This window comes from Eleutherodactylus coqui, chromosome 3 (genome assembly GCF_035609145.1).
Source record: "Eleutherodactylus coqui strain aEleCoq1 chromosome 3, aEleCoq1.hap1, whole genome shotgun sequence".
NCBI lineage: Eukaryota > Metazoa > Chordata > Amphibia > Anura > Eleutherodactylidae > Eleutherodactylus > Eleutherodactylus coqui.
The window spans coordinates 272,505,249-272,526,432 of record NC_089839.1 but is presented as its reverse complement, the minus strand read 5'-3'; the positions used below and the strand labels follow the sequence as shown (position 1 = coordinate 272,526,432).

The 21,184-nt window shown below is 45.7% G+C and overlaps 1 protein-coding gene across 1 annotated transcript in view; it reads left to right on the top strand.

The window, feature by feature from the left end:
- ACBD6 (acyl-CoA binding domain containing 6) overlaps positions 1 to 21,184 on the top strand; it is a 95,779-nt gene that overhangs the window by 67,582 nt on the left and 7,013 nt on the right. The window lies entirely within an intron of this gene.

Sequence of the window (21,184 nt, the reverse complement as noted above, 5' to 3'; positions counted from 1 at the left end):
TCTGTGTGGGCCTCTGTGAGACCCGCACAGAAATGGCACATGCCGCGATTTGTTTTCCGTGTGTGTTTTCATGTGGACAAATCGAGGCTGTGTGCATAGGATTTCGTTTTGCAATGCAATCCTCTGCGGAATTTCTGCCCGTGTGTAGTAGGCTCTATTTTCATCTCATAGATATCTACCAGATATGATATAGGTCTCATAGATGCAGTTCCCAACTCTGGGATCTCATCACTATGTTGCCTTCCAGTAGCTGGCACTGCAGAGGTATTGTTTAATCTCCTTCATTTGCATATTACCCAGAGGAGCATGAATGGCCTTATAAGTCTTCTCACTCACCATCCATGTGCTCTCCCTAAGGAGAAAAAAATGTTCTGACCCACATCGCAGACACCTCTCTAGCAAAGCCAGAAACCTGCTGCACACTGAGGCGCAAACACCCCGAAACAGCTGTCTGTGTATGGATTCTGCCTTGGCTTCCAATTCCCAGTCATTGTTACAAGGCTTGTATAAAAAGTATAACATTAACTTGCAGGACTAAAGCCTTCTAATAGGTGGCGCTGCACGGGTATTGTTCCATCTCCCTTATTTGCCTTTAACAATATCAAAAACATGGCTGACTCCTGACCTGCTTGTTGATGCTGTCCACTGCTTTCAGTTGGAGAGGAAGTGGGCAGCTCTCTCTCCTTTTACTTCCATAGGAGTCGCAAAAACCACATGGCACGTTTGTACAGCTGTTCCCGTAACTCCCACAGAAGTCGATGCAGAGAGCTGCACATGCTTTCACTAATTATCCTGCTCTCCACGTACAACGACAGTCAGTCACTTATTTTAGTAATATAGACTACGGCGTGGATTCCCACTGAAATTAATGGGATGTGGAATTGGCGCAGAATTCGTGCAAATTCTGCCGCAAAAACGCACGGAGGGACAGTCGGGAACATATACTCTGGAATTTGTAATGAGGGATATCGTGAAGAAAAGTCCTGAATCCTCCCTTTCCCCCAGGGTCATTGCAGGCTGGACGGGGTAACCCTGTAGGCTCTCATACGCATTAGACGTCCAAATGTGTTGACTTTCTTGGAACCTGACAACTGTGTATGGGGCCTTCAGACTTCAAGCCACAGCCAAATATCTCTGGTGGAGGTCTAACTCCATGGTGGACAACAGGGTCAGGCGTTGAAATTCAACATGACCGATCCTTCTCAACATCCCTCCTGGTGACATTTCTTGGGGAAAGACATGTTGAATCCTCTTGTCCTCCCTGGAGAGAGGCCTCCACTAGAGATGTTTAGGACAATGAAGAAAGCTGCGACCAATGTGCAAAACGGGAACGTCCGCCCGAATGGAGCGTTCATGTGAATCTGGGAGCTGGGACAAATGACTGTTAGCCGAATGATTTGTTATTGAAGGTATATAGGGACCATAACGGGGTTGTACTAGAATATCAAGTTATTCCCTAGCCAAAGGAAAGGCTGAGACCTCTGCTGATCTCAAGAACCCTGCAGTAAGGAGGAGACTGCATGGAGCGCTGGTCACCCAATCGCAACAGTGCTCCATTCCCTTTCAATGGAGATGCCTGAGCAGCAACCGCTCGGGTGTTTCCGTCTGCCGCACCTGAAATGAAAGGAACGCTGACCATGCATGTGTGGCCCGGCGCTCTGTTTAGTGTGACGTCACTGCGGGGAAAGAAGGGACCCCTGCAGAAAAAGAGCGGGAGACAGGAGTCCCAATCTCAAGATCGGCGGGGCTCTCGGCCGTGAGACCCCCACTCATCTGTACGTTATCCCACATCCTGTGTATAGGGCAGAACTTGAAATTCTGGTACTGCCCCTCTAAAGACACGTTCATACGTAGCGGAAAATGATGGGGGGGGTTTCCGCAACTGAAAATCCTCACCAAAATCTGCCTAGTTTACGCTTGAAAATCTGCACGATTGGTGCAGAACCGCAGCAGATTGTATTAAAAGCCTGGGTTCACACAGGGCGAATTTGCCGCGGATTGCCGTTGCATATCCGCACTGCTGCAAAACCGCTGCGTTTGCAGTGCAATGCAGCACAAATGAGATTTGCCAAAAAGCTGTTTTCACAGGACGGATTTTTTCCGCACAGCCTCAGTGCGCAAATGCAACTGCGTCGCGGTTTTAAAAGATGCAGCATGTTTATTCTTTGGTCTTTTCCGCAGCACTTTTTTGTCCATAGACCTCTATGGACGCAGCCAAAACAGCACCAAATACGCGACAAAAGTAAAAAAGCGCTGCGGGAAAAAACGCTTGCGGATTTTTCCGCACGAAGATCTGCAAGCCCAAATTAACCTTTGAAGCGTTTTTGCCGCAGAAGCAGTTCTTCTGCGTCAAAATCGCAACAGAAAAAAAACCGCGGCAAAACCGCGACAAATCAGTCCTGTGTGAACCCAGCCAAAGGGTGAAATGTGCTGCTAATCTGCACCAAACTGCACGTCAAGATCCACACCGATGCTGAAGACTTGGACGCAGGAATTATACGGATTTTGGTACGAATTTTCCACTTATTGAATGTACCTTAATAGTCTCGGCTCTTGATGTGACTTGCAGCTTCCTTAGACACTCGGCTCTAGGCCTACTGTTATAGCCAAGCGTTTAAGCTCAATACGGATCCGTCCTTAGCAGTGGAAGGGTTGAAGGCGCCATATTCCTGGTTTCCGGGGGGAAAAAAATCCTTCCAATCCCGGTCCAGATCCCCTGATGTCTGATTGGTGCTTTGTAATAAAACTTTTTAGTAGTTTTTGTAAACCCTTTATGACTATTTGTGTTATAAACTATAGATTGCTGCGTTGTTTTATAACTGATGAGCATTTTGTTTCCTGCCTTATTAGTAAGCTTGCGCTATTGATTGATTGATGTGTCAGTGGGATCCAGGTAGTAGGTACAATGGATCTGATTAGTAACGGCACTGTGCTGGCTAAGGGATTCTTATCGCTTTTAGTCCAAGTCCTAAGTGCTTTGTTGTGTTACACCGCAGCTCTTTGCTGGACCTTTTTCCATCATATCTTACTTTTTTTTTTTTACCGGGGGAGATGGGAATTATTCTGTAGGCTGATTTCAGAGGTGACCCCCACACTAAGTAGCTCGCAGGGAACCCCTCACATGAGGCAGCTTGGTGAAAGTGGTTCTAAATACATTGCTTGGAGGGGGAGGGATGGCAGCAGCGGCGGCGGGGTGGGGGGCTTCTTGAAGCTTTCAGAGGAAGACAATCCAGAGATAATAAATAGCAGAGTGAGCGTCTCCACGGGGAGAGATTCTCACAAACAACATTATTATTGAGCGCTCAATCCATTGCCAAATCCATCTCATTACTGACAACAACCTGCAGTTGAGACATTCTTAAGTCTTAAGATTTTCCTGCTCCAAGACGTCGCTGCCGAGCCGCTTCATGTTTTATTTAGCTACTATGATGTCCGGATCAACATTGTAGCATTTGCTATTATAAAGATAAACTATATCTCAGGTACAGTTTGTGTACATTTTATAAAGAGTTGGAGTCTTTAAACAAACCCTTTAAGTCTAAGTTCAGTTACTAGCCAACATTGCCCCTATAGCTCCAACTGTGTTAAAAGAACAACAAAAAATGGGCGTTCTTACCCTTCTGCTGCGGGGATCCAGCGCTGTACTCCCACCGCCCTCCCGGTGTTCGTTGCGGAAGATGTCACCTGACTACTTCAGCAGCACCGCCCATACTCCTGGCATCCACACTCAAGTCCTGAATGCCATGATGCCAGGAGTTCAGAATGGTGATGCTGGCGCGGTCATGTGACTTATGGTGGTGACCTCTTCCATAATAAACACCAGAGGACAGCGGCGCTTCAGCACCGGATCCACACGGCGGAGGAGTGTTGAGTACTACTTTGCCCCTACAGCACCAGCGGTGTAAAAACAATGCATGATGATAATCGGGCAACACCTCTAAGTCCACTTCCAAGGCCATAAGGCCAGCTTCACATGGGCGTGTTTGTGCTCGCAAATATGATTTCAATGGGTTCACGTGTGTATTTTTCCTGCGCACCAAGTCAATGGAAAGGCACAAACCTGCCCAAAATACGTTAGGAGATGTGTGAAATACTGCATAATTGCACAGGAAGAACACCACCTCTGCAACTCGGACTAATTCGCCATTTCAAGGTGTGCATATTTTTTTTTTGCCATGTGGAAAAAGTACCGTAAAATACGCCGTTGCACCTGCAAAAAAACACCATTGTTCGTATTTTAAAAATGCTACACTCCTGCGTTCACAAATTTGCATGTGCTCATGTGAACCTAGGCCTAAAGCAACTAAACTTTGGCGCTGATCAGCGTTTCTTTACTGCTGTAGTGACCTAAAGAGGAGGAGGCCGGTCAGTTAATGGGACTTAGTGTTGTATGGGAGACCGCTAGAGCTTTTTGTTTTAGAACAAAGAAACCTTAAAAACAAAAACTATTGGGGATCAAACTGGGTGAAGAGAAACGCTGCCGTCCGCAAACCATCTTTACCCGTATCGAGGGAGGGGCGCTCATTCTAGGAGCGTCACACAGTTACTTGGCGCCGCTCTTCTCCCCAACTTCATCAGTTCATGGGGCTCAATATTCTTTATTATAAAATGTTACCTGTCAAACAATAAATATTTAGCGCGTTTCGAGGGGCTCGCGGTGTTCACGTAATACTTTTATATACATAGGAATTGCAAAAAAGTGTAATATTCCTAAGTCCTAGTTCCAACTTTCCCCAGTCCCTCGTGTCGTCCTCCGTAACGCTGGAAGGGATATAGGAGACCCATAACCAGACAACCTGTAACTGTTACCGGAAGGGTCCTCGCTAATGAGACCTTTCTATACCCTGAATAATATCCACTACCCTATGACAAGCAATGCTACACGAATCCGTTTTGGAAACGGTGGGATCCATTGCTGCAGCCCCGCCGCCTTCCCGATGTCTGTTGTGACAGCTGGAAAATTAGAGACTGCAGCGTCCCCATTCAGATCCCAGGCGCCATGATGCCAAGAGACATTCTGCTGACCGGAGATGGCAGCTCTCACAACGCGGCGGGGCTGCAGCGCTGGATTCCGGTGGCGGCGGAGAGCTAAGAACTACTCCTTTTACTACAGTGAGCGCTATTGAAGGGATGTTAGTCAGTAACTGGACGATCCCTTTAAGGGTTCTCACGCAGACTTCCTGAATAGCATAGAAGTAGTACATTTGCAGGGTCATTGCCTTTAACCTGGTCTAACCTAACAATGTAGACTAATCTAGTAGTCCAGGTCTGGGTTGTTACCGCTTTGTGCACTATAGCTGTTGCTATAAGCGGTTATCCCCCAGCACGTGGACATAGCCCTACAAGTGTAGGTAATCTGTTCTTTAACCCAATGTCTTTTGTTTTACAGAGACCCGTTATTTGATGTTTTTTGCCATGGTTATAAATTCCGCCGTTTGTTTGTTTCCTCCAAGGAAGTTGCCGCCTGACTCTATAAGGTGATGTCATGGCAGTTCGGTCAGTTGGTATTGGCAGTGAGTGAGTGATGCCCCCGGCCCGCCATCCGTCAGGATGCAGGGATTATGTCCGGGAGGGGGTAACGAGGTCTTGGTAACAGTAATGAGCGCAGGCAGAGTGAGGCACGGGGTCAGAGCGCCGGCTGTATTGGATTCAGATTCATAAGTTAATTGAGGGCAGAGTCCCCCTCCTAACTGCTCTCACCGCAGATCAATAACCATAAATATCTCTCCCGGCGGACCCGGCTCCACGGCACATCTGTACCTTCCCAGCACACGTCTCCGGCCTGACCTACAGGTGGAAGTCTAGGCCCCCCACTAATGGGATTGTGGAGGTCTTTGTCACAGGTGTCGGGACATCATTCGCTGTTACCTATAGAAACGACCCATGCTTGTGGGCAGCTTCGCTTACCTTGGCATCAGACACCAAGCACCTACATTCTGTGACGCGCTCCTTTCGAAAAAACAAAATTCTGACAAATTAGAGGCGTAGCCCATTAGGGCGCAACGATGCAAGATTTATAATTGTCTAGACTTTAGTCTTCCATAAAAAAGACTTCACTGCATGCAGCTCTGGAACAAAGCAGGTTTTCAGGTTTTGGGTTGTTTTTTTTTTCAAAAATTTTTTGTTTTCAGGCATTAAAATTGTGACAAATCGCAATATAAAGTATCACTGTCGATCTACTGTAAAGGTTCTCTGACTTGCTGTGATTGTTGCCAAGATTCTCCAGAAACTTCACCATAGCTACAAGTGAGTGACTTAAAACCCTCGGGGTGCGTTCACACGGTGCAGCTGCAGATTTTTTTTCTGCAGACTTTATTTGCAGAATTACGTTTTCTAGTTGTTAGAGATCTGCAGCAACCGTTCTGCGAGGCGACGGTAATTCCGCAGCGGTCGCCTTTTCCGCTGCTTAAGGGACCTTTTACACCGCGCTGCAGAACGCGGAACTCCATACTATAGATGTTGGTGCAGTATATACTGCAGGAGGGCATATTCCGCAACCCTGTGAAAGGACCTATAAAAGATGTGTGGTTTTTGAAATAGACATACAGATTTTAAATGTTGCGGATTTCAAGCCTCGTAGGCTAATATGGGGCGGGAGAATCGTCCACGTAGACTAATGCTGGCCCTAAGGGGCGTTCACATGGGTGGAATTAACCTGCATTACACACTGCAGGGTGCACTAAATTTTGCACCTTCTGTATAGATTTTGGTGCAGAATTTAAAATTGATAATTCTGGCATCAATTCTGCATCAGAATCCACAGGGTGACCTGCCGCTTTTGTAGCGGAATTCCCCGATGGCGGATGAAGACACATCTTTTGGTGTAAATTGCGCGTTAAATCTGCCAATGTGAAAGCACCCTAAGGCTGGGGTTCACACACGGCTGAATTGCCTGCAGCCTTTTATCCCGGGACTAGGCAGTAAAGTGGATGAGATATTTACAAAAATCTCATCCATGCGCTGCAGCCAAGCCGCGCTGACATTGACGTGGCGTGTGGAATTCAAAGACGCGAAATGTCAATTATTTCCCTGTTTCCGTAGCGGCCGCACTCCTCTCTATGGGGAGAGTTGGCCGTAGCAGAATGCAGGCGGTGAAACTGCTCCAAAGTCCACGGTGAAAGGCCACGGGTTTTGAAGCTGCGGTTCTTTGACGGAAATCTTGCGGTATTTCCATACAGTCATTCCGAGAGATTTCCGTGGCATTTCGGTCCCATGTGACCCCAGCCTAAAGGCTCATGTCCACGGGCGGTATTCCCCCATGTATCACGTGTGATGCGCGGCCACGTAATACACTGTTAATGAAGTCATTGAACTTTCATTGATCCATGCAGACACTGCGCATAGATACACGCGAGAAATAGATCACAGCATGCTCTATTTCTCAGTGTACCACGCAGCGTGAGCCCTATACTATTGTATGGGCAGCGTATGCAAACTCTGTCCATATGCAATACATTATGTATGGGCGGCAATTCTTACGCAAGCCAGCAATGAAACGGGGGAGAATTTAAAAGGAAAAAAGTAGTAACACTGCACATAACCGCAGGCATGCACTGTACACTGGCTGCCCATACGCAGGTAAAAGACTGCGGGGACACCCACTGCATTTTACCACAACACTGGTGAACAGGAGTTATAAGGGTGTTTCAAACTAGCGCAATATCTTCACAATTCGCCGTGAAAAACGTAGCTTTACAACTATGGAATCTCGCATAAGGCCACCTGCACACAAGCAGGTTGGACCCCGCATTCGGGATTCCCGTAACAGAATTTGACCCAGTGTCTGTCCGGTGACCCCAGATTACCTGTCCGGCGTCTTCTCCCCTGCCGCAAATGTGCTGGCTGGCACATGGGCAGTACAGAGGACACCGCGCTGTCACTATGATGCTGCTGCCTTCTTTTCTGCGAATGTGCCAGCCGCAGCGCCGGCCAGCACTTGCGCAGTTGAGAGCAGAGGGGTGATATGGACTCGTATACTTTTTATGAACCCCCTACATCGCTTACCCTGCTTTTCCAAGGATTACCCTAGCAGAGCTGAACAAGCTTATAAAGTCCCCAACTGAGTGTTGTTTCTGCACCTTCCTTTCAGCGGTTGGAGGGGGAGGGGGGGGGGGCATATTAGCACCCAGACCCTCACTGATCAAAACCTTTGCCATGACACTGGGGCATATCAGAAGTCTTCTAAAACTGTAGACAAGCTTGAAGAGAAGTATGTGGCAAAGTATAACCCGTATGGGCCGTCATGTGGTCCTCCAGCGTACCGCTAATAGGCGGTGTGAACAAGGCATTGGATACAATTGTATCGTTTTCTCAATATGTGGCGTAACTCACAAGTATCACTCCCGGTAATGTTTGTTTCCAGCGAAGCGTCTCTCGTTGATCTGATCGATAAGACCTGCCCCGGTGGTTCTTTCCTGGAAGGTTAGATTATGATTTTGGGGGTTGCCTTGTGATTGGGGTGGGGTGAAGGACGCCCTGGGATTAGTGTGCACAGGCATGTTTCTGTCCCGCTCTGATTGGCAAGGTTACTGCTGAGAGGCTGCAGCTTTCCCAGCTGATTTGATTAGACCTCCAGCTTTCCCCATCCGCGGCCCCCTCCACCAGCACCTTCTGATCCTTTTAGCACAGACCCTCACTCCAATAACCGCTGCAGCATCTTCTGCTCCCTTTTCAAGCTCAATTCTGACATCTCACAAGGCAGATTAGGAAACTCTCAGAGAGGATTAGCAGGCGATAGCAAAACATGCACCGTGACACTCCCTTTGAGCTTCTTAAAACCCCTTGCCAGTGCTTTTTATATTCCCAAATCCCAGCGGAGGCGGACGCCACTATTACTTGTAGTACACAAAAAGCTCTCTGCCGGCACGCTTCCTGGGATTAGCTCCTTCAAGGCATTTTACAGTTCTAGATCTGAAGTGGGACGGCAGACGGTTGCATCTAGTTAAGTGATTCCGCTCTGAACTTGTGTGTACATTTCAGGACTGAGAATCTTTGCAGTTGTCTGCATGGACGTTCTATAGGCAGGTGTAGCCTGCAGGTATCCCATCAGATGAAGGATCCGGTACCGGTTCACTAATGGCGCATGCATCTAACTTCATTTAACCCTTTCCAATCCACTGTCTGACGTCTTAAGACATTGAGTTAAGGCTGTACAGCTCCGATGTTGGAAAACATCCGTCGGGGTTCTTTTACTATATATTGCCAGCCTCTCTGCTGTCGGAGTCTATCCAACGTGTCACCTCATGCAGTACTGGCTTTAGCCAGCAGATAGCGCCATTGTATAACAGCAGAAAGAGTAAGCCCCCTAGGAAAACCAGAATACAAATTGGATTGGAAAGGGTTAAAGAAACTTTGCTCCCACTGGCATGTTGATCCTAACCAACACGGTACTAACTGAAGGGTTGTTCATCCAGGGATGATTCTGATGCCAGATTTGGGGACTGGAAGAAATTTTTTTTTTTCTCTCACTAAAATGAGGAAAATTGCCTTTTCGCCTCCATGGGTTTCCTTTTTGCCGCCCTGAGGACTAATATTGCAGGATAATAGGCTGGTGTAGAGAGGATTTCGAAAACAGAGTAAAATAGCGCAGCCAGCTGCTTTATTTCTTTCTGTAAATTCCACCAGGATTCTAGACGGCTGTCCAGAAATCGATTCGACCACATTATAATCAATGGGGGGGGGGGGGGGGCGTTGGGTCCCGTCATAAGATGGAACCATTTGGCCACGGGTTGGCGTTTCCCTGCTCCCTGAACAGAGGGAGGAAAAACTGCATCCCCAAATGGTGATGTGAACAAGCCCTCAGGAACACCTACTCGATAATGGTTTGGTCCATCTTTTTTGGAGAGGGTGGTTTTCAGACCACGACAATGTGCAGAATTCATCATGATGTTCCTGGCTTTTTCTGGCTGCTTTATCTGCTTAATTTTCTTTCATCTCCACTTTGTATTTTTGGTGATATTTTTGGGCTTCACACGAACTGCCAGCAAGTAAAAGCATCACACGCCCGGGAAGCAATCGCAGCATACTTCATTTTCCTGTGGGTCCTGCAGCAACTACTTCCATTGAAGTCAATAGAAGCTGTCCCCGCCGTGGCAGACCCGCAGCTGTCACTGTGAAGGTGCCGCGGGAAAGCAGGGGATTCAAAAACAAAAGACAGCACTGCGTATGCGTCGGGCACATTGCCCGATGCTCCCAGATGCATCCGCCGTGCTAAAGGAAGAAGATCCTGACGGCTCAGAGGAGATTTGCGCTGGACCCGGAGAGGTAAGAAACCTTTTCCCCTCCATGTCCGCAGTATCGCACGGATACAACTGCAGGAATTAGCTGTACTATCCGTGCGTGCAAGTGAGCATAAGGCCTTACCGCGGATCTGGCTCCATTTATCTCTATGGGAGCTTAGGATCCGCAGTGCATCCGCAAATACATTTTAAATGCATTTCTGGATCCGCTGCATATTTGAAGGTTAGAAGCAATTAGGGAGGAGAGAAAAAGGCTGGGGGTTGCAATTTTATTTTTTTTTACCCCGAGCGACTAAGCCGCAGTGCATTCGCATAAATACGCAATTCGCGATCCCCCACGCCTGCAAGGGGAATTTTTTTTTTTTTTGTTTAAGTTGACCCGCAGTGCATCCGCTGCGTAAATCTGCATGAAATATTCGCACGTGCCGTGGACATGAGGCCTTAAGGAAGCGCGTTCACATTCTGTGATGTAACGGATTATCAGAATTGGCCCATTCTATTCTGGCTTAAGGAATTGCTGTTTATGTGATTTCCTTCTGTAACAATAAAGTGTCCACGTATTTTTAGCTGCTTCAGTGACAAAAGAAGAAAACTTTGATCTAAAATCAAAAAAGAAAAGATGAAAAAAAAAATTGGAATCTTAATTTTCTGTCATTGCCCAGGCCTACTTCTAGGCATACAGTGCTTCCTAGAAGCACACAGATGTAGCTTCCATCATACTGACCTGAAGGGGCTCCACCGAGCACAAACATGCCAAACTAGTTTAATAATTTTATTTGAGTTGCTCCGCAGTAGTACTAGTAGTTGGTTATAGAGGTTGTACCAGAATTGGTTATTCCCTTTCCGGTACATGCTAATTAGTGGGGGGTCTCGCCACTGAGACCGTAACTGATCATGAGAACAGAGGTCCCGTTGTCCTCACGGTGGGAAAGCTGCATCCACCCCATAGTAAGGAGGAGAATGGAGTCAGTCGCTCCATTCATTTTCAGTGGGACGGTGGAGATGACCAAGCAGCAAATGCTCAGGTATTTGTAGGCCCCATTAATATGAATGGAGCGCCGACCACGCTTGCTCAGCCAGTGACCTCACTGTGGGGGGGTGGGGCATCCCTACAGCGACTAGAACAAGGGAACACGGGACCCATGTCTTCGGGATCAATGGGGGGAGTCTCAGCGCTTAGACATGGCACATGGCCGCTGCGGCCTCTGATCCTCAGGTGTCTCGAGCCACAACCCAATATTGTGCTGTAATGCAAAAACCTTACACAAGCTCTAGAATTGGAGGTAGATGGGAGTTGGTAATATGATCGTAGCCACAGCGTTCCGAAATGTAATAACTGGGCAGCTTCACCACATGTCAAAGTAATCTCACCTCCACAACCCGCTCCCAACATGTCAGATATTGACTGGTCACATAAAGCTAATTTTTAAATACCAGCGAAGGTAGATTTTTATTTCTATTTTTAGCCATTTCCCAATGGCCAGTATTTTAAAGTTTCCTGGCCCAACTTTAAATGCTAATTTCCGCTTTGCTACATCAAAATTCAAGACCAAGTCTGACTCCCAGAGCAGAGAATGGGCAGACTGATTCATGTAGGGAGAGCGGTATCAAAGCTTCGTGAAAGGTTGAAATATCCATTTTTTTTTTGTTAGAACACAGGAAGTAGACCTGAAATGCAGATTTAGGCACCCAGGGGGCTAATGCCGTAATCCAGGGTAAGATGGCTCTAATCCATATATACGTGCAGAGCACTTTTTGTTATTTTAACACATTTGCAGCTATAGTTGACAAAAAAATTGTCAAACTCCTTAAGGAACTTCTTGATAAGTACAGATTCTCTTTTCTATGTCTAGTTTATCTTACGGTTTAAAGAAACTGTCACCTACTTTTAGCCCTATAAGCTAAGCTCATGTGGCAGCAGAAATGTAGTCCTAAGCTCTCGCTCACGGCCTGGAGGTTGTGGGTTCAGGTAGCCGGCTCAAGGTTGACTCTGCTTCCTGAAGTTGGGTAGAGGGGTGAAAGATGACTGACACGTTTTTTTTGGCAGACCGTTTTTGACAATGTGACGTCAGACTAGGAGTTAGTCATGACTCATGCTTGTACTAGGGGACTTTATCTTTACCTATGGGCTAAAAGTACCGTAGGTGACCCACTAAATCCAGGGATGTGTTCTACTTACATACCAAGTCGTTCCCCTAGTGTCAGTGCTGGAAGCCGCTGATCAGTGCATTGAGTGACGCGCTAAGTACTCCTGTTCTAACTTTGAGAGAACGATGGGAGAGTTGAGGCCGAAAAGACACATGTCCATCCAGTTTATCCTCCCCCCTCAATGTTGATCCAGAGAAAGGCAAAAAAAAAAGAGGCAGAAGCCAATCCTCCATTTCAGGGAAAAAATTCCTTCCGGACTCTGAATTTATATGTAAATCTGATGTTCAACTCTTACATTCCCGTATTCTGTTGGTCACCTACTTTTGACTTGCTATGACTTGTAATAGTGTCTTCAGTAGCACTGTCATTGAGATGACAGATATAAGGTTGGATGACTATGAGATTGTATCATTCAGTCAAGTCATTTGATCTGACACTTATTGGTCAGATTGCTGAGAATATCGCATGGCCATCACCTGCTGAAACTACATGGGTTTGCACACATCTGTGGGCTTTTGGATAGCCAGCCCTTAGCCACTGAGTAACACAGCAGAGCTTGCTGGGGACCGAGCGCTCATCCGGGTGGGTGGGGAGGAGGGGTAATGGAACTGCTCTTGCAATGTCCCTCGTAATAGGATAAATACACTGCTTTACTCCAGCATGGTAAATGGGTGCAATCCAATTTCCGTGATTCCATCAGCATAGGCTGAGCACTCTCCGCAGCCACAGGATGAAAGTTATTCTCTGCTGACCCCTCAACCCGCCAGAGACAAACCAGGAGGAGGTGGCACGGCGACGGCTCTGATGCACATTCTACTATTGCACCAGTATTCCCACTTTACTCTTTCATATTTTTGTATCGGTCCTGCTGCCCGGTATATATTATGGCCCATTTCATCCCTAATATATGGCTCTAATAGGCCTCCCTGCCTTTCTCTGGGCTCTGCTAATCCACACCCTTCTCCCCCCTCCCTACTGCACTCCCGCCTCTGATATGGCACAGCCGGTCCTGAGCTGCGATTGTGCTGGCTTTATGCTTCAGATTATACAAAGCAGATTAACCCTTCTAAACCCCTTAGATTTTAATTATTTCTGTATGTATTTATAAAAGCTGCAGTCTGCTCTCTGCAGGTCCCACCTGTCCCCTCCTTCCATCTTCTCCGTGTCCCCATTCTGTGTCCTGGATTCAGAGATGAGGAGTAGGACAGATTAGTTGGTGGAGACCAGCAGATTCTCAATTTCACTCCTTCAAGGCCTTAACTGTTCACCCAAAATGAAACCGATTTGATGAACGTCGTACCAGTAATTTGGGGTTTGGGCATAATTAATATTGAGGGGGAAAAAATTAAAAAGCGGATGCTTTTTATGTACAACTGTTTCATGCTTGCAAGTTTTTGGTATTTTTTTTTTCTTTGTTTTTTCTTTTTGAGATTTAACTTTTTTTTTTTTTTTTTTTTCCTTCTTGGAATTAATGCAAAAGTTTCAGGAGTAAAAGTACCAAACTCTGTCCTCTGCTGGTCATATATTATTTCCTCTCCTCCAGCGTTGTAAATTATTGCAATTCTGAATCTATCGCTGCAAAAAAAGTCAGCACCTCCCAGAAATAAATTAAATGTACAAGCAAAAACCTGTGGCTATGGCATATATATATATTTTTTTCTCTTAATAAACATGCATAACTGTTATACATACTAACCACATAAAAATACAAGTTTTGGGGACTTTTTTGTACATATTTTGGTCAAAACATGTGAGCCCATCTGCTCCGTCCAGGCGACAATTTCCCTTTAGGTTCCTAACGCTAACAGATACCGCACTTTTGGCATAAGCTATAATGGATTCAGGAAAAGTAGGATACTAGGCTATATAGCCTATAATGCAAATGATATATAGCCTGGTATCCTGCTTTCCCTAAAATTGAGGCTTTTGCCCAAACAGAGGTATCTGTCAGCATTAGGATCCCATCCAAAAGCAAATGGTCACCTGGACATGGGCCGGCATGTTTTGAGCAAAATATGCACCAAGAAGCTTTGCATTTTTATGTGGTTAGTGTGTGTATATATATATCAGTCTTATGTATTTTTTATTCTAATATTAAAGGGTATTCCAATTACATTACATTGTCCCCCTATCTACAGGATAAGGAGTAACGAGCTGATGAGTTAAGGTCTTAACACTGGGTTCCCCACTGGTTGCCTGCGTAGGCTGAATCTGGAGGTGGCGAGGCTGCAGGCCATACGTGGCAGCGACAGGCCATGAGCTTCCACTCACAAACGGGCTCATATAGGTGACTAGGTAGTTGGCGGCACGTGCAGCTGTGACTGTCTGACTCATTAAGTCGCTCCTGGTCCGGTGAGTGGCCTGCGGCAACGATTCTCCTTCCTGTCCTCCCAAGTCCTGACCACTTCTATCAACGTGAGGATGAAAGACTGTGGTCTCATCGTGGTCATCCTACGCTGTGTACCTCTCCCCTTTGAATTCCCCCGCCATCAGTGCTGTGTAAGTAAGTGCTGTCATTGGATCGAGCACAAGTCAATCACAGCCGGAGCTCATAGAATGGTAGAGTTGGAAGGTACCTCCAGGGTCATCGGGTCCAACCCCCTGCTCAGTGCAGGATTCACTAAATCATCCCAGACAGATATTTGTCCGACTTTGAACACTTCCATTGAAGGAGAACTCGCCATCTCCTGTGGTAACCTGTTCCACTCATTGATCACCCTTACTGTCAAAGTTTTTTTCTAATATCTAATTTGTGTCTCTTCCCTTTCAGTTTCATCCCATTGCCTCAGTCATTCCTTGTGCAAATGAGAATAGGGCTGATCCCTCTGCACTGTAACAGCCCCTCATATATTTGTAGGCAGCTATTAAGTCTCCTCTCAGCCTTCTTTTTTGCAAACTAAACATTCCCAGATCCTTTAACCTTTCCTCATAGGACATGATTTGCAGACCGCTCACCATCTTGGTAACTCTTCTCTGAACTTGCTCCAGTTTGTCTGTCTTTTTTAAAGTGGGGTGCCCAGAACTGGACACAGAATTCCAGATGAGTTGAATGACATCACTGAATGACTGTGATTTGGTTTATCGAGCGTCGGCTGTGATTGGCTGGTGCTCGATCCAATGACAGCACTTACTTACACAGTGCTAACGGCGGGGGAATTCAAAGCCGAGCAGGGAGAATTCTCAAGCAGCTTGCCGCACCGCCAGGGAGACCATTGTGCCGAGGATACAGATGCTGGGTGGGAGGTGAGTATTGTCTCAGTTTTTTTGTTTTAGTTTTTTTTTTACCTAGTGTATATACTCTCGTATAGCTAGGCTAATACTTGAGTCAATAAGTTTTGCCAGTTTTTTTTTTTTGTTTGTGGCAAAGCATTTCAATATATTAGTCATCACAAGTTTGGGACTTGCTCATCACTTTTAAAAGACTTTCCGAATGGGCTTACTGCATGATTAGGACTATTATGAGAGGACTTTTTTACTTAGTGGTGGTGGACAGCACTAGTTGTGCACAGACCTTTCTTTTTTTCTTTTTGACTATCAGATTTAGTTAGTGTTTGAATATTAAATGTACAGCCCAAGACAACTCGTCTTCTTCCAATGTGGGCCGGAGACCCCACACCCCTGGTTTGTTATGTGGATTCTGGGGTGCCTGTTTTTGTACTTGTCTGGCTCCCCATTACAGCGTCGATTCCCGCATGGACAGCCAGCATTACTTTCTCAGAAGGCTGAGCATGCGCGCTCACATTTATCTCAGTGGGAATACTCGCACACAGCTTTCTGAGGAGTCAAGCTAACGGTGCGCAAACTAATTTTGCCGGGGGACAAAGTGGTAACAGGAAGCCGGATTCCATATCACTGCAACTATAAGCACCATAACATAGTTTATGGTGCTTATAGTTGGTGACTGGTTCCCTTTAACCCCTTAATGACCACCAATATGCCTTTTTACCGTAACGATTAAGGGGCTTTTAATCTGGTACAATTGCCTTTTTACAACGCTGTATCAGAAGCTTAGCATGGGTCTCCCGTGCTATGGGGGAACAAGTCTACGGCTGTTGGATAACCATTTGGCATTTGCTCAAACAGTGGGGACCAGAGACCCGCAGGGTCCCAATGGGTTGCTTAATGCACCTGGAGGCTTGAATATGGCCTCCAGGTCAGCCAGCTATGGTGGCCTATGAGGCTTAACATTCTTATACACTGCTATGCTGAAGTATAGCAGTGTATTACAGGTTAACATACAGTGATATTAAAGGCCGTTAGTGGGACAAAAAAGTTCAAAAAGTATTTAAAAAGTCAAAACTCCACCTTTTTTCTCCTTTTTACAATGTAAAAAAAAAAAAATCACCAATCTGGTATTGCCATGTTCGTAATAACCCAGCGAAAATAATTTTGGTATTAACGTAATCGTGCTGGCCTGCAGAATTAATTTAATATATTTATACTGCACAGTGAATGCCGTTAAAAATAAACTTCATCTTTCCTCCAGAAAAAATGGAATTAGAAGCAATCAAAATGTTATGTTCCCAAAAATTGGATGAATGAAGACTAGAGTTCACTCCGCAAAAAACCCTCCTAGAGCTCAGTCGATGGAAAAATAAAAATACTATGGCTCAACACAAAAGCAAATCTTTAAAAATAAAAAAAAAGTTTTTAGTTTACAAAAATTAAAAAGTTATGGCTCCTGAAAAACTAAAAAATGCGTTGGTAATTAAGGTGTAAACCGGCGTTGGCATTAAGGGGTTAAATTATTTTATTTGCATTTATGGGGTTTTACTGTTGAAGAACAAAAAATTTGTGGCAGGATGACTTTCTCCATTCAGTTTAGGGGGAAAAAAATTAGCATGCTCATTGGTAAGATGAAAGCGGACGTCTCTGGTACATCTCCGCCAAGTAGACAGAAGTTACGGTTCGTGGGGGTAAAAAACACGACCCTTTAAGTTTGTTTTCTGTAAGTGATTACTGAGATGCTCATCTATGTACCTTGGCCACAGTTGGCTTCCTACACGAAGATCTCCATCAGCATAGCTGCCGGATGTGTTTATGTACACGGAATGTCTGTATGGGTTGGCGGAGCACAATTACGTATCCATATAATATCCCATATGCTACAGGCTGTCCGGTTATTAGCGGCTGAGTTTAATGTAAACTGCCAACTTCCTATAAAAACCCAATGAGGCGCTCCTACTCTGACCCGGTTAGGCAGAGATTAGGGCATGACGGAAACTCTAACCCAATTTAAAACCAAGGTATTGGTCATGTAGAACGTATTACCCGCGCCGATGTCGTGCTCTCCATTATGATCTCATACTACGTATAAGTAAGTCTGGCATGGTTTGTTCTGCCGGAACACAAGAGGCCGGCTATTATTTTTCTCTTGCAAGACTACTCCTGTGGTTTCTGAAAAATGGCTTAATAACATTACAGTTCTAGGATAAATGTCGTGCGCCTTTAAATGCAGCCTACTGACATCGTCTGTGACAGAACTATAGAGACACAATCTATTTGATTTGCCGAGGATTGTCTACCCAGAGTTTATTCTTATTATTGTGATCTAGTTGTGGCAAAGCTGCAAAAGCAAACGACTGGAGCTCATGCTGATAGATAGAAATGCTCATGAGGTCGGGTGCAAATACGTGGTACAGGCATGTGCCAAAAACTCAATGCCCATTGTGATAATAGCGCAGATGCGTGCATGTGGAGCTGGCATTCCAACTGCATAGTATATAGTGTGTGTATACTTCTAAAGACTCTTGCTGAGCAGTTTTTGTGTCAGTAAGGCCAGCTGTTGGCCAAACGCTCGGGGCTGACGTGTCCTCCTGTTTTTGGCACTTCAGGTCACTTTGCTATGAGAGACTGAGATGTGACGGAGGAGCCCAGAGAAAGGAGGAAGTAGTTGGGCTATGTGCAGCAAATGAAGTTGTGCATGCGCTGGATGGAGTTTACTGCTTGGGGGCCAGCAAAAGGGCCAACATTACGTTGTGGAAGGTCGAGGGGGCTCTGTTATCTTGGGAGGGTCGACAATTATTTTGTGGGGAGGGGAGCACAGTTACATTGTGGAGTGGGCCACAGAGTGCACATATACTTTTTGGGGAGCCACAATAAGGGATCCTACTGTGACTTGACTGCCCAGGTATGTAAAGAGGGATGAAAGCTGCTACTGGACACCTCTGGCACTGGCTTGGCTACAGAGAGCAAAAGGATTGGGCACTTCAAAGCCACACATGTTTTGGGAGATGTGGATTTCGTCAATCCAGAGTTAATGTGTACGACCAGCCTAATCACAACCACCCTAATCGTCCGTCCAGTTGCTCCAGCTTTTAAATAAATAAAAATAAATCCTGTTATTTGTATAGCGCCATCTTATTCCGCAGCGCTTTCAAGTAATTTATTTATTCTCCCCCCCCCCCCCCCACCCACACACACACACACACACACACACCACCACCACCAAGCTGTGTCCTCATTTTACTGACCTCAGAAAGATGGAAGGCTGAGTCAACCTTGAGCAGGCTACCTGAACCAAGCAGGGATTGAACTTGCAACCTTCAGGTCATGAGTGAGCGCATAGGACTGCATTTCTGTGTTCTGCATCACACATAGTTAATATATAGCTTTTGAAAGGAACAGTTAATGGCCTTTATACTAGGAATTTACTAGTCATGCTTTTCCCTATAAAGTGGCTGCAAACCAGAGCTTCTGTGTAGTGCTGAAAAAGTCTGATGAGGGTAAAAGAGGTATATTAATTGACGTTGTTCTCTTTTGCCACACATCACATCTTCTGTTTCTTGGCCCCGTTTTTAGACATGATGCCAAGATGACTGCAGTAATTTTCTAACTACCTAATGCGCAGTGTGCACTGCTATCTGATTGGCCAGTGATGGTCATATGATCAGCTCTGGCCAATTAGGAAGCGGATATCATGCACAAGTAGTCTGATTACCTAATGCCCACAGTGCACTGGTAGTGTTAGACTATCTTGGATGCCCGTAAATGGCACCTGGAAGCGGTGGATCAGAGAACAGCTGCAAGTAATATACCTCCATCCCCGCCGGTCCAGGGACCGCATTTAGTCTCTAAACCAGAGGGTCACTTTAATAAAGAATCCTTCCATTGTATTATATTGATTTTGGAATTCTGTGGATAACTTGAGCATTGCTGCGGCAGATCCGTTGTGTAATTGGTTCAAACAGTCGCCAACATACCCCGTTGGGTTGTATTGGGGATCGCTAGACGTTTTGACAGCGAGTAGGGATTCCTGCAGTACTGTTCATGCCATAAAGTGTTGGAAACCCCCCTACAGATGTTCTGAATGTTGGCGTTAAGACTGAGGCAGTAAAACGCGTGTCCCTCGAGTGTGGAAAAACTAGTAAAATACTTCAATAGTGTAACCTATAGAATTGGACCTGCGGAGTACAGGCTGTAATTTTATACCTGTCATATGCAACTGATTAACCTTCTCAGAATGCATCAAGGTAAAACCAAACTCAAATCAGTAGTTGCCAAACCAAGAATTGAGAAGTTGTGGATGTACTTGAGATCTGTAGGGATGGTCTGCGAAATGCGTGGTCTTCGTGTTCTGCTGTATATCTTTAGGTTTGTCTCGTTCTCTACCTTTTTTTTTTCTAGAGCCTTTTGAAATGTCAGGCTGTTATTCCCCAAACCGTATACACAGTAGGCGATGGGAGAAGACCTTTGTTACCTCCTGTGATCCCATCAGACAAACTACTCATCTGTTGGGAGCTCTAAGATGTTAATCCAATCAGGAACGCGTGGCAGGCCTCAGATGCTTGGTTGTTTAAGGGCTGGCACGAGTTTGCCGTCCCATCCTCCCACCCACATCATCTGTCCCCTATTCCCTCCGCCCGGGGTCAGGTGGAATTCTGAAACACTCTGCAGCTTTGTGTTTCTTTGTATTCATTAACCTCTGTATTCGTTCTCCGGGGACAACCTATTAAGGGCACTGTCAGTTTAATTTAACCACTGCAGTACTGGGTGGTCTGCAGTCCATCAGCATTGTCACTTGTCGCATCCGTATTGCTGCAAATCACTTGAAATAGACACTGCCTATAAAAAGTCTACCCACCCCCGTTAAAATGCCATGTTTGACATGTTAAAAAAAAAAAATCTGCCAAAGATGAATCCTTTCAGATTTATTTCCACCTTCAGTGTGACCCGTTATCTGTACAATTCCATTGGAAGACCAACTGTAGTCTCTTAGGCTGGAAAAAGTAGGGAAAAAACGTAAAATAATGGGGTTTCATAAATATGCACATACTAAACCTAATACTTTGTCGTAAAGTCAAAAGGGTGCATCAACAAAGAGTGCATCAGTCTCTTTGGGTAGGTGTCTATCAGCATGGGATATCTTGACTTGGAAAGCTTTACCTACTCTTCCTTGCAAAAGCGCTCCAAATATGTCAGATTGGCATCTCGTGTGTAGCGCCCTCTTCAGGTCAACCCACAGATTTACAGGGGATGGCTGGGCCATTCCAAAACGTCGATCTTCTGGTGAAGCCGTTTCGTTGTGTTGGAGGTATGTAGGCTTTGGGTCGTTGTCTGCTGGAAGGTGAAATTTCATCTTCAGCTTTTTAGCAGAGGCCTGAAGGTTTTGTGCCAAAATGGACTGATATTTGGAACTGCTCATAATTCCCTCCCCTAAAGCCCCAGTTCCAGTAGAAAAAAAAATGTCACACAGGATAGTGCTGCCTCCGCCATCTTCACTGCGGGTCTGGTGTTCTTCTGGTGATGCGCATTGTTGGCTTTGCACCAAACAAATCTTTTGGAATTCTGGCCAAAAA